This window comes from Nicotiana tomentosiformis, chromosome 8 (assembly GCF_000390325.3).
Source record: "Nicotiana tomentosiformis chromosome 8, ASM39032v3, whole genome shotgun sequence".
Lineage (NCBI taxonomy): Eukaryota > Viridiplantae > Streptophyta > Magnoliopsida > Solanales > Solanaceae > Nicotiana > Nicotiana tomentosiformis.
The window spans coordinates 58907927-58922198 of NC_090819.1; positions in this window are offsets into that span (position 1 = coordinate 58907927).

Sequence of the window (14272 nt, forward strand, 5' to 3'; positions counted from 1 at the left end):
GTAGGATTTACCTCAAAACTTTACTAACTTCCAAAAGAAGTATTAGGTTACAACTCAATAACTAAAGGGACTAACTCTATTTAACCCCTACAATTAATTCATTTGTAACTACCCCTTTCTAAACTAACTCTAGATTTTAGCAAGCGAAACAAACTCTCAATAATCATTCACTTACAATTACACTTCTCGATAAGAAGAATAGGTTATAATATTGAATTATAAATCAAGACATAACAACAACTAAAGAACTAAGCAGTTTTAACTTCAGGAATATGTTCTTCAATTGTGGATCTTGATATTCTGACAACACTTCTTGCAATGAATTACTGTTTTTCTAGAGTAATTTCTTGAAACTATGCTAATATGTCCATCTTCAATGGAAGCAATATGATGTTTTATAAAGGAATGAGGATGACCTAATTCTTTTTTCAACTTTAGATCCAATACCTAAAATAAATTGGCCACTTCTTAAGAAATACAAATATTAAAGAATTTTATTTTCTTTCCTTAAAAACTCTTTTATGTATTTTCGTTTCCATTCAAGCATTCCCATAATTAATTAATTCATATTGGACACAAATTCCTTCAACTAATATTTTTCTAGTAGTCCACGAACAGAATCTTTCCATTTATCCACGTGAGTTGTTTTTCCAGCTCAAACCAACTTGCACTAGGAAACGGTCTTCAACTTCTGAACAACAGACTTCAAGAGACCCGGTTCTTTTACAAAATGTTGATTAATAATAAAACAAATTAGGCTCATATTAACAGAAACCTTCTACAGTTAGCTCTCGTTCTTTTATGGGGTCCTATCGAGATAGAGAGGCCCAAGCCTTTTTCCTTCCCCTCCTTCCATATAAGCCATCTTCCCTGAACTAAAGGCTTTGCACAAGCTCCCAAATATGATCATGCACCCATGCAGAAACCACATAATGCACCGCATAATTTGTATGCCCATTATAACATCCTCCAACTGTAGAAGTTGCAAATTCACTAACCCGATGCTCGTAGTATACCTCGTGACGCGTATAAGCCCTAATCTAACCCTCGCGATACTGCAACGATGAAAATGACACATAAAAGCTCATAGCCATCTGTCAAATCAATAAATCATGCAGTCTCTCTGCTTGACAACAACAATTACCTCATTCTGAACTGAATAGTGACATTTTCTCTTTAATATACCTTACATAAATCTGATCGCACTGATTTCAGGTCCAATAACCTCGTCACAACGAGTACAAGATGCTCGGGCAATAAGACACCTCAAACACCGTATAAAATCTCATATGACGCCATCAATGTGCCAACAAGCTAAAACTCAAATTGACCCATAGGGTAGAGCGAACTCTGGCAAGAACTACCCAGCCCGCGTAACAAATAAACTGACCAATAGATGCTATGAACCTTTCTCAGAGATGAGAAACAAGACACACAAAAATAAGTATAGGGAATCGTACTCAACATCTTACTGTTGCGGCGTGCAACCCGATCCACACATGATACCTTCGCGGCGTGCAAACTGATCCAAACATCATACCCGCAGCGGCGTGCCACCCGATCCATACATAACAATCAATAAGGAAATATCAATCGAGCCATAATGCTCAAACCTACGAAATGCTCGAATATCGACCACAAGTATGCCAAGTGAATAAATACCACCATGGGGAGACGGATAGCGCCACGTGCTACAAAAACTCAAGCACGACTAAGGTGCAATAAACAACCTGCATTTAGAGAGCCATCTTGCTCATATAACACCACAAGCTACACGGGATTACAACACATGTGTGAATAAATCAAGTCGTGTCACAACCCACATGGCATAATAGAGTATTACAAAAAAATAGCTAACGACAGGAATAACATCAAACACACGAAGACTCCTCTATCAGTAATGTTATGCTGAATGAATATATCAGACCTGATGTAGAACATACATTCACATTAGATCTACCAACGGACCTCAAGACGATTCCGATCATCTCGTATTGCGCCAATAACCTTTCAAATACCCACAGTGACCCTATTCATGACACATACGAGTTTCCATCTAATTTGGAACAAACTCCCGCAGTCCACAACCAAGGGAATAGAGCGCCTCTCAGACATAAATTTCCCATCAGTGACAGTACTAGAATCTCCATGCCTGATTTCAATCTCTACCACATAAATAGCCGACACGTCACACTTATGCAATCATCTCACGGGAGATACTCCCACTACCATTCTGCACCAGGTAGCAAAATCTACACATCCATGGCTGTCAACCATACATTTATTGTAATACAAATCAAGAATCCATAAATCAATACACAATGCCTCTTACCTGGAACACCTCAGGTGACACTAAGATAGCGTCAGCATACTATGAACATCGAAAATCCACCCCCCCCCCCCTCTTTCGAGCTCGTGACATTCTTATTAAAACTTAACCGCAACCCTGATCCTCAACTTCAAATCTCCATACCTCTCACTGCACCTATCATGCTGCTACGCGAGAGTACAAGGCGTGGTCTAAACCTATCACTTAACTCATCAGTAGAGTAAACTCTTCATCGGCTCGAAACCTATCTCTTAACTCATTTTAGAAGAAGAATCGCCACCCATAACCAACTTCCCATAACCGCAAAAAATGCAAACCTCAAGGCACGGTCTAAACCGCCATAACTCTTCGCCCAAACATATAGCCATGAACCACTTGTATAGCGTTACCGCACCGAAGAAACTAATCATTTCCACAACCCTATTGATTCAAGCCATTACTAACTAACTCTACTTCTTCCAATTTACTTCTAACTTGCCTTTGAAATAGTAGTTCTATTAAAACACATAAGGGACCTCCAATAGCACTCATCTCGAGTGACCCAAATCACGAGACCACATCATCTCAATACCCATAAGCCATCGCATACACTCCTCATGCACTCAATATTGTTTCCAACTAATACACTCGTTCAGAAACACCTTCTGTGAATCCGAAGCAATTTCCATTCTATCTTCCTAACACTGCACCGCAAACTCGATAATAATATGGAAATTCTCCAAGTATCCTTCACACTCTACCGAAAAAACACGAATCCTCAACAAGTTAACGAGCCCAAAAATCCTTAAGCACTATACCTTAAACCTCGAATCCACTAGTACTATTATTGAGAGCTGCCCACTAGTACTAATCCAGTCCCGATGATATATAACCAGACAACTAGCGCTCAGTTAGCACATGAACGCTCCAAAGAAGCAACCGAAAGAATCCTTTCCCTTGTACATCACTCTCAAAGAAATAACAATCCTGAGTCATTCCGCAACATTCACACAAACCGACAAGGCAAAAGAATAGCACACACACATAAAATCCCTTGCTCGAATTACCCCTGATGTTTTCTTCCCTTAGTCACAACTGATCCACCAGTGTACCGATGATCAAAAATTGCACAGGCACACAACCTTGTGACCCAATTGTAGAAGGTGGGCTCCCCCACTTAGCTTTATGCCATAATCATGTAGATCCATATCCTTCATCAACTTCTTCTTCCTATTTATCATGATCCCACACCGTTACTCGGCTAACTTCTCGCAAGCTCTTGTTGCACCGATCATAATACATCTTGAATTATCAACCACCATCGCACGCTCAACCTCCTAGGGTTATGCCATCTTCTTCAAGCTATCCAAGCTCACATCGCAGTACATGCCTAACTGGGTAGAAAGTAGTACTCTTCGTAGGAACTTCATCAAAACCATACAACCGCTAACCTGCTCACAGGAGATAGCCCACCTGCGTAATCTCATATCGAGCTCCTCCAACGTCATTGCTATAGTTACATACATTGTGAAATCAATTAATCTCCCTAGGTCCACACTGATCTGTCATCCGTAAGAATCCTTTCATTCATTAACATAACCCGAAGGTCCAACAATGTGTTTAAAACTCAAAGTCGTAGGCAACACCAACACTGGGCTGAAATGACAGAGCACTCCTCCACAAGGCGACGATAGTGGACGGCCCGCATTCGCAGGGTAAAGCATCCTGCACCGCATCTGTAGCATCTTCACAACTCATCGGTGCTCAACTGAGAACAAATGCCCAACATCGCATACGAATGAGTAGGAAAGAGTCGAAGGCATAAGCTTCAATGAAATCAAAACGCACGATGAGGAATCAAGAAAGGGAAGTTTTCATAACAGCGATGTAGCCTCTCGAAGATAAGCACAGACATCTCTGTGCCGATCCGCGAGACTCTACTAGACTTGATCATGACTCATGAGACCTAAGTGGACCTAGTGCTCTGATACCAAGCCGTCACGACCAAAAACCCACTATAGGTCATGATGGTGCCCAACGTCATTGTTAGGCAAGCAAATGGTGAACTACCAACTTAATTGTTCATTTTATTATTTTTGAAATCATGAATCTTAGTAGGTAGAGAGAGATCGATGCATCAAAAAATCATAGATACGTATGATATAAGTAAAATATAAAGTAAAAGTGTCTCAATGGAAAGCAAAATCATAAATAAATTATAGAACACCCCAAAACCTAGTGTCACAAGTGCATGAGCATCTACTAGGAAATACAATAGCAATACAATATCTGTCTGGAATACAAGATATACAGGATAATGTAAATAATTATGATGGAGACTCAGTATGATGCACATCGTAACATGGGATGCAGCTCACCGTAAAGTCCCCTCAATTGCTGCACCTTTGCGCCCAAAAGACCACCAAAAATATATACCTACGCAATAAGTGCAGAAGTGTAGCATGAGTACGTAAATCAACGCATACCCAGTAAGTATCTAGCCTAACCCTAGAGAAGTAGTGATGAGGGGTTGACATCGACACTTACTAGTGGTCCAATAAATCAAGTATAGTAGAAATTAAACAAGTACGAAGCATGGTAATTAAAGAGTAAAAATAAATGTAGGGTCATGATACGATCCTCATCTAAACAGTAAACACAAGTCCTCACATATCGGTTACCTCCTCAAATGGAGTATATAATATGGTCCCCACTAGATAGGTCATTACAACTCAAGTCAGGAAAAATCACGGATACACTGGCTTTTTTTCAAATATTACGCACGATCCCATAAGAGTATTTCATGAAGTTCTGAGGCGAACGACCCGATCCCATAAGAATATGATACATGGTGTTGCCGAGGCAAACAACCCGATCCCATAAAAATATGATACATGATACTGCCGAGGCGAATGACCTGATCCCATAAGAGTGTGTTACAATAATATCCCACCGAGGCGAATGGCCCGATCCCATAAGATTGTGGTACATAATCCTGCCAAGGCGAACGGCCCAATCCTATTAGAATAAGAAGTTTTAACGGGTCTTTGACCCCACTCACGAATATACGTGTGAGTTATGAAATTTAAGGAAACTTTTCGATGAATATGCACAACGCAGGAGAAATTCATAAGGGAAGCATACTTTTCCGCGGCTAATCAAGTATCTAAAACAACAAGTCTATTACTCTACGTGAGTCTAGACTCAGGTCGTAGTGCGAATTAAAATAATTAACCAGGAAATAATAACTCAAATAGTACAATTAAAGCATGGCGTCAGTCTAAGTCTACCTAGACATAAACAGGAATTCTAGCATACGCACGGACACTCATTACCTCATACGTGCGTAGCTCCTAAAACATGCAGCACATAACAAATATAATACATATGGGGTAAATTTCCCCCTCACAAGGTTAGACATGAGACTTACCTCGAACTGAAGCTCCATAACCGACTCCAACGCCTCTCTAGAACCTCAAACCGATTCCCATCGATCCGAAACTAATCAAACAACATGAAAACTAATAATAATATACTCCAATACTCATATTTAATCAATTTACAACAATTCCCAACTACGTTCGAAAAGTCAACAAGGTCAACCCCTGGCCCACGTGCCCGAATTCCGAAAAATTTCGAACATAAACTTTACTCATAATACCACGAACTCAAATATATAGTTTATTCCTAATGCCACATCGAATTTCGTGGTAAAAATCTAAAAATACCATTTCTAGGTTTTCTTTCAAAAATTCGATAATTTCTATCAAATTTCCACGTTAAAATTCATATATAACCCATCTATTTAACTCAAAACAAGTAGGAATAATTTACCATATGATATATGGCAAAAACGATCTTCAAGAATCACCCCCAAATCGCCCCACATGAGCTCCAAGAACTTAAAAGTGATGAAATGAGCTTAAAATCCTGAAATTAGATGTTTAATATACCTGTCAGGCCTCCTTCTTCGCGATCATGGTCAATATCCGTGCGATTGAGATTAACAAAAGTTCCAGCATCGTTTCCTTCATCGCGATCGCGATGTACAAATTTTGTTTCCTCTTCACAGACACCCTTCGGTTTAATGGCCATAACCTTTTGCACAAAATTCCAAATGACAAACTATTTGATATTCTGAAAACCAGATTCAAAAGGCTACAACTTTTAGTTTTGGATGATCCCTAAATTCCTTATAGATTGTAAGGTATAAGCTCCTGAAGTTTGCGATTGCGATTCACAAGGCCTGGAACAGCACTTTGCACTTCGCGATTGCGGCCCTTTCTTCGCGATCGCGAAGAAGGATTCACCAGATCTCAAAAACAGCAGCTAAAACAACGCGAAATGACCCGTGGCCCATCTGAAACACCCCTGAGGTCCCCGGGACCCCGTCTAATCATACCAACCATTCCTAGAACATGATGCAAACATGCTCGAGGCCTCAAATTACACAAAACAATATCCAAACTACGAATCAACAATCAAAACCCTTCTTTCAACTTTCAAACTTCGTCGAACACGTCCGAATTATACTTAATCATTCTGGAATGACACCAATTTCATGTTCAAGTCACAAATCACAATGCGAACCTATTCTAAGGCTCGAAATCCCAAATGGACATCGATACTTAACCCGAGCATATGCCCCAATCCAAAATCATCTTACGAACCTATTGGAATCTTCAAATCCCAATTCCGAGGTCGTTTACTCAAAAGTCAACTTTGGTGAACTCTTCCAGCTTAAAGCTTCCGAATAGAAAATTTTCCATCTGAATCAACTCCGAACTTCCCGAAATTCAATTCCGATTACGTGTATAAGTCATAAAATATGAAGTGAAGCTACTTATGACCTCAAACCGCCGAACAACATGCTAAAGCTCAAAACGACTGGTCGGGTCGTTATATTCTCCCCCACGTAAACATACGTTCATTTTCGAACGTTCCAAGAACAGCTCCAAAATCACCCAAACCACTGTTTAACACCACGTGCACCTACCCCTGCCACCACAACCCATGTGAGCACATTAGCTCAAGCCAGACTGAAGATCATTCCTGCCACCTTAGCCCCAAGGCATAGAGCCAGATTCTAACATCTGCAATCCTCTACCAGGTCTGATTCTAACATACGAACACTGTATCAATCTCAACTCACTGTACCAAATATGATCATGCAACCATGCAGAAACCACACAATGCACCGCATAATTTGTATGCCCATAATAAAATTCCTCCAACCGTAGAAGCTGCAAATTCACTAACCTGATGCCCGTAGTATACCTTATAACGCGTATAAGCCTTGATCTAACCCTCGCGATATTGCAACGACGAAAGTAACCCGTAGAAGCTCATAACCACCTGCAAAATCAATAAATCATGGAGTCTCTCCGCTTGAGAAGAACCATTACCTCATTTTGAATTGAACAGTGATATTTTCTCTTTAATATACCTTACATAAATCCGATCGCACTGATTTCAGGTCCAATACCCTCGTCTCACCCAGTATAAGATGCTCAGGCAATAAGACACCTCAAACACCATCTAAGATCTCATATGACACCATCAATGTGCCAACAAGCTACAACTCAAATATGACCTATAAGGAAGAGTGAACGCTAGCAAGAACTACCCAGCCTGCGTAACGAATTAAACGACCAACAGATGCTATGAACCTTTCTCATAGATGAGAAACAAGACACACAAAAATAAGTATATGGAATCATACTCAGCATCTCATTGTTGCGGCGTGCAACCCGATCCGCACATGATACCATCGCGGCATGCAACCTGATCCAAACATCATACCTGTGGCGGCGTGCCACCCGATTCACCCATAACAATCAATATGGAAATGCCCATCCTTCCATAATGCTCAAACCTACGAAATGCCTGAATATAAACCACAAGCACGTCAGTTTAATAAATACGACCCTAGGGAGACGGATAGCGCCACGCACTAAAAACTCAAGCACGACTAAGGTGCAATAAACAACCAGCATCTAGAAAGCCATCTCGCTCATATAACACCATAAGCTATACGGGATCACAACACAGGTGCGAATAATCAAGTCGTCTCACAACCCACATGGCATAATAGAGTATTACAGAGAATAGTTGACAACAGGAATAACATCCAAGACCCGAAGACTCCTCTATTAGCAATGCTATGCTGAATGAATACATCCGACTTGATGTAGAATATACATTCACATTAGATCAACCGACGGACCTCAAGCCTATTTCGATCATCCCGTATTGCGCCAATAACCTTTCAAATACCCACAGTGACCCATTCATGACACATACGAGTATCCACCTAATCCGGAACAAACTCCGGCAGTCCACAACCAAGGGAATAGAGTGCCTCTCGGACATAAACCCTCCCATCAGCGACAGTACTAGAATCTCCATATCTGATTTCAATCTCTACCACATAAATGGCTGACAAGTCACACTTATGGAATCACCTCACGGGAGATAGTCCCACGACCATTCTGCACCAGGTAGCAAAATTTGCACATCCATGGCTACCAACCATACAATTATTGTAATGCAAATGAAGAATCCATAAATCAATACATAATGCCTTTTTCCCACAACACCTCAGGCGACACTAAGATAGCGCCAACATACTCTGAACATTCTTATCAAAGCGGAACCGCAACCCTGATCCTCAACTTCAAATCTCCATACCGCTCACTGCACAAATCATGCTGCTACGCGATACTACAAGAATTTTATCATAATCTTCTGAACAATCAGTAGAGTAAACTCTTCATCAGCTCAAAACCTTTCACTTAACTCATTTCAAAAGAAGAATCGCCACCCATAAACCAACTTCCCATAACCGTAGAAAACACAAACCTCAAGTCGCAGTATAAACTGCCATAACTCTTTCGGGATCCATTCACACATAACCAAGCCATCACAATCAAATACCTCCAAATCAATCGAACCACGGTGGCTGTCAAGTCTACACATACAGCCACGAACTAACTTGTATAGCCTTACCGCACCGAAGAAACTGATCATTTCCACAACCCTGTTGATTCAAGCCATTACTAACTAACTCTACTTCTTCCAATTTACTTATGACTTGCCTTTGAAATAGTAGTTCTATTAAAACACATAAGGGACCTCCAACAACACTCATCTCGAGTGACCCAAATTACAAGACCACATCGTCTCAATACCCATAAGCCATCTCATACACTCCTCATGCAGTCAATATTGTTTCCAACTAATACACCCATTTTAAAAGACCTTCTGTGAATCCGAAGCTATTTCCTTTCCATCTTTCTAAAAGTACCCTTCATACTCTGTTGCAAAAACCCAAATCCTCAGGAACATAACGAGCCAAAAAATCCTTAAGTACCACACCTTAAACCTCACATCCACTAGTACTATTATTGAGAGTTGCCCACTCTAATCTAGTCACGATGATATATAACCACACAACTAGCACGCCATTAGCACACGAACCCCAAAGAAGCAACTGAAAGAATCCTTTCCCTTGTACATCACTCTCAACGAAATAACAATCCTCAGTCATTCCCCAACCTTTGCATAAACCGACAAGGCAAAAAAAATAGCAGACACCCATAAAATCCCTTGCTCGAATTACCCCTAATGTTTTCTTCCCTTAATGATAACTGATCCACCAGTGTACCGATGATCAAAAATTGCACAGGCACACAACTATGTGACCCAATCATAGATAATAGGCTCCCCCACTTAGCTTTGTGCTACAATCACATAGATCCAGACCCCACAATGACTTATTCTTCCCATTTACCATGATCCCACACCGTTACTCGGCCAACTTCTCGCAAGCTCTTGTTGCACCAATCATAACACATCCCAAATTATCAGCCACCATCGCATGCTCAACCTCCTAGGGTTATGCCGTCTTCTTTAAGCTATCCAAGCTCACATCGTAGTACGTGCCTTCCTTTGGGTAAAAGGTAAAACTCTTCATAGGAACTTCATCAAAACCACGCAACCGCTAACCTGCTCATAGGAGATATGAGTAGTACAAATAAAAGGTATGCCAACCATAGGAGTAGTATCATCATGCTTATACTTGTGTAGTACAAATAAAAGGTAAGTCGGGTAACCTTTTATATTTACCCGGTATGATTATAGTTATATGAAGATATTCAATCTTCTTTTCATTTATAGTCTAAATATGCCAACCACTTTGGCTAATAGATTTGAAACTTAAAAAGTTTCTTTTGAGACTTACTACAATTTCAATGTCAAGAATAATTTTATTTATCTGGATAGTAACAAATTAGTTCTTCCGGAGTTCTTAATTAATATTTTACTACAAGATCTTTTGTCACACCATCCATATGGTAAATGTCTCCTTTACAGAAAAAATTATATTATAATAAATTATCATGGTCAAAGTCATCATAGCAAAATTATTTCTTGTTTTACTTTTGCCTTTAATAACTTTTTATAAGGCATGTCAAAATATTTTTTAGCGTACCATATGTACGAGACCAATGACATATTCATGTAACCACACAGTAATATTCATTATCTTTCTTTCTCTCAAACCCCCCTTAGAGGTGAGTTGTGGTATGTATTCAATCATGCATTGCATGTTTTTATTCATTACTTTTATCATATATTGCTACATTCACTTTCAAGAATGAGTCTTCATTCTCAATGCTTATCACAAGTCACATTCTCTTCAAAGAATGAAGTGTAATTATCGCGACGTGCTTTATAAATTTTTTGTACCAATTTGATGGTAAATATTTCCTTCACCTTTTGAAGGATTATTTGGAGAATCCTTATTGTTCTCATTTTTACAATTACCATAATAATGACTATTATTATGTTGGTTTTTGGTACGCCCACGTTCATTGATCAATCACTTGTCTTCATTTAGACTTATTATGCACTGCTACCACATTCACTTCAAGAATGGAGCAAATCAAGTAGGACATTTCATGAAAAATATACTATTTTTCCTTAGTCATCATTATATTATCAATATAGTGTATTGAGACTCAAACCCAATGTCTTATCCATATAAAGGCATGTTAAGCCATAACGAATTGGGACTCAAACCCAACTCTTATAATTACGGTACACTGGCACTAACACCCGATATCTTACCCTCATGGTGCAGTAAACTTGAATATACCGCTTTGCCCTCTACCGATGCGATAATAGGCATAGTGCATAAGCACTCCCCTTGAGCCTACCACTTTTGGTGGTTATAGGGACAAAGTCACTCGCTAGTCATTCTGAGTAAAATTATTATCACTTCTAGATTCAAATGAACTTAGATAAAATTGCAAAGAAACGTTACTTACCTCCACTGCAATCATGCCAAAAAGAAATGCATTGTGGTTAATAGAAATGGTTACTATAATTTTCTTTTCAGTAAACGGAATATAATCCAGGAGATGAGTGACAATTACAATGAAGTACATCTCTTATGCAAGTACAGCCTACTATTCATGAAAAATAAAGCTTAATAAGTCTGCTATGTATCTAAAACTCATATAACTCATATATTTGGTTACTGACACCATTTCTTAAAATGAGAAAGGATTGCCTTTATGTAAGAACAATCGTACTTAAAACAATCAAATTAGATTTATAATTTATCACATGGTTATGCAAAAGTGACATTGTTGCATGATTAAAAATATAATATTTTTGGGATGTAATTTTAGTCCTAAATCTCATGAATTTGGAGCAAGTAGAGATAAACACTAATTAACACTTAATAAGATGATACGTCAAACTCAAGTCTAGAAAATGTCATCATCAAATCGGGACTGGCTTGAGATGCAATATTAGTAATTATGCTATTATTGCAGTATAAAAGTTTACCTTTCTCATCTTTATGCATATAAAACTAAATTAATGACAATAGTATCATCTTCCATGCTTACCACAAGATCTCTGACGAGATGTAATCCAAAGTTTTCCTTGGCAAAGCAGCTGTAGATCTCGTGGGGAGCTTTTAGTCCTTTTAGGAAGTATGAGAGGAAATAGCAATTTGTGTTGATAACGTGTTAAGAACTAAGCTCAAAGTAATAATATGAAACAATAAAATAGACAATAGATGTAGAGAGGAAGAGAGAACTTTTTATTTCATCAATTATTTTCTAAGTGTGTACAATGTGATGCCCAAACCCTCTATTTATAAGATGATACTGAATTAATACAAAGGGATGTCATGAACATGGTATTAACTATTGAGATCATGAGAAAGATGATGGAGGAGGTTATAAAACTGTGGGAGTTACAACTATAATGATAAAAAGTAGTGGGAGGTTAATGGAGAAGAATAATGAGAGTAACTTCTTTAGAAGTTATAGACATCCACTACATAATATAATATTTCATAACAAGCTGATCGAATTAAAAGGTGCACCCACCCATATGAAGGCGCATTAACTAAAAGAAACAGATTAGGAAGGAAAAGATACAGCCTTCAACGAAATTTTCCAAAAGAATTTAATTCTACACATTAACATAGTAAAAACAATTATATTCCTAGTATTAGATTACTTAAAAAATACTTACTCATAATGAATAGAAATAGTCATTTAAGATATAAGGCATAGTAGTATAATTTGTTTTTACACTAATTCAGTATATATAACTTAAATCCAATCTCAATAAAACAAATGGGCCGCCCTTTGCTTTTTGCAACAATTTTTTTCTGAATACGGGGCCATCACTTTCTTACAAGCTAGGGTTTAGCTTTGACGCTATGTATCCTAGTTCTGGGTCCTCTTTCTCGTAGTCTTATTGATATTTTATACTTCAATACCATACAAGGGGAAGGTGATTTGTATGGTGTCCAATTTTTTGCGTGCACAGATAATAGAAGGACTTGGTTCTTCTACGTATTCCTTACACTATAATTGTCGAATAATAAATGTAGAAAGTAAAGAGCAAAGAATTTTTCATGGAAAACACCTGGCTCAAAAGGTAAAAAACCACGACCTACTTTCCAGTAGGATTTTTTCCAACAGTCAACTTAATCACTGAGCCAAAAATAACGTTTACAAAACTCTTGTAAACCTAGGATTACCTCTAACCCTTTGTGGAAACCACCTCAGGCTGTTGCGACAACTTCAAGTTAACTCTAACTTATACACTCAAAGTACCTAGTACAAATACTTCTAGAGAAAGTTAAAAAGTACAACTCAAAAGCCCTACTACAATTGAACTAGAATAAAAGACAGACACTTGGAACTGGTTCTTCTATCGGGTTCATGTAGTTTCAGGTTCGCACACTTGAAACACACAGGAATTTCTTATAAAATGGCTTGTTATTTTGCTCTCAATTCTTGCTTTAGTGTTTGTGCGTAACCTGTAAAAGAGAACAAACTGATATTTATAGAGTTAGTAGAATAATAAATAACTATATTTCTAATACTATACTCTTCCATGGTGGAAGAGTTCTAGTTATCTTAAACTTTTAACTCCTCCCTTATCTAGGATATAGTTCTCTTCAAGTAAGGAATCTTGTTCTTTATCAATTATGCAACTTTTTTGTTCAGGAGATATTAGATATAACCACTAGTGCTTATCCCCTTCACGTGTATGCTTTGTGCTTGAATCTGCTTGTGCCATGTGTATACTGTGTATGGACCTAGTTCATGTATGTGTTTCTTTGTCAATCATTAAAACAAACTTACTCAGGCCAACAAATTCCCCCTTTCTGATGATTACAAACTATGCGCTTTTCATAAGCATGAAACCCGTTTCAACTTAGTTCAACATTAACACAATTTTGGAAATTTTCCATTTTAAAGTCACAAATCATCAAGGACCAGGTTGATTAGGTTATAAACATCACAGTCCAAAGAAAAAACACAACCTATCTTCCCCCTTTTGGCATCATCAAAAAGTTGCATAATTAAGTTATATAACCATATTTTAGCAGATCTTACTCATGGCCACTGAGACTACTTCAAATGCAAT